The following is a 933-nucleotide window of genomic DNA, read 5'->3' on the forward strand; positions in this document are numbered from 1 at the left end:
TTTTCAGGTTGGGGGAAGTGCCAGTTTCCATCAAAAAGGTGTGCTTTTATTGATCAGAGATTACTTTAGGGCCCTCTTTATTAGTTTTGTTATATTATGAAAAAAAGTAACTCCTTAATTTTTGGGTTCTTGGATGGACAATGATGCAGCTCTGTGGCAGTCAATGGGAGCTTTGGTGGAACAGCTCAGACGGGACCCATGGGATATGATTTCAGTGGTGATAAGGCTGTCGGCAGATGGAGTCGGACCCTAGTCATCACACCCTTGGTTTTCACCTCTACACTACTAGCCTTCCAATTGTGATGCAGAGAGAGAGAGAGAGAGAGAGAGAGAGAGAGAGCGTATATCCTTCCTCTGTATGTTCCAGAATTCTATTTGTTTGTAGGTAGGTATTACAAGTTAGAAACATGGGCTCCAACACTTCCAAAGCAAGCCAAATTGCTTGTGATTTCAGGTTTGTTTGTGCAGCTTTACTCTGATTACACTAATGTAATACCCTCTTGGGGTCATTTACTTATTTAATTTCAAAGTCAGCGATCAATTTCTGTTTACCCTCTAAGAGTTCAGTACTTCAACTAGAAATTGTTAGGGGATCTTCGAAAACAGAGCTGCTGATGTAATTAGAGTTTGTTATGTCTATGGACTTAGACCATTAAGTTAAGCAAGGTTAAGTTTCTAGAACTTTCTACCGAAGAGTAGGAAGTCTAGACACATGTAGAGTCTATTCTCTAGACCCTTTTACCATGATGTGGATGATGAGTCTAAATCCTTGTAAGGAAACCTCTAGAAGCAAGAAGATGGGAATGCACTAGGCTCTTCAGCTAGAATATTCCTAACCATTGGATAAATGACAAGTGTAAGCATCCTAGACATTCTTTGTAAGGATGTCTGTTTATAAATAGGTGTTGCTTCATTTGGCAAAGGCATCCACCA

The 933-nt window shown here is 40.1% G+C and overlaps 1 long non-coding RNA gene across 1 annotated transcript; it reads left to right on the forward strand.

Moving 5' to 3' along the window:
• Positions 1-551, forward strand: LOC122065610. The gene is made up of 2 exons (XR_006136055.1): positions 1-38; positions 150-551. It is a non-coding gene; the product is annotated as an uncharacterized LOC122065610 (long non-coding RNA).
• Positions 552-933: the final 382 nt, after the last annotated feature.

Source organism: Macadamia integrifolia, unplaced genomic scaffold, assembly GCF_013358625.1.
Source record: "Macadamia integrifolia cultivar HAES 741 unplaced genomic scaffold, SCU_Mint_v3 scaffold2066, whole genome shotgun sequence".
Classification (NCBI taxonomy): Eukaryota; Viridiplantae; Streptophyta; class Magnoliopsida; order Proteales; family Proteaceae; genus Macadamia; species Macadamia integrifolia.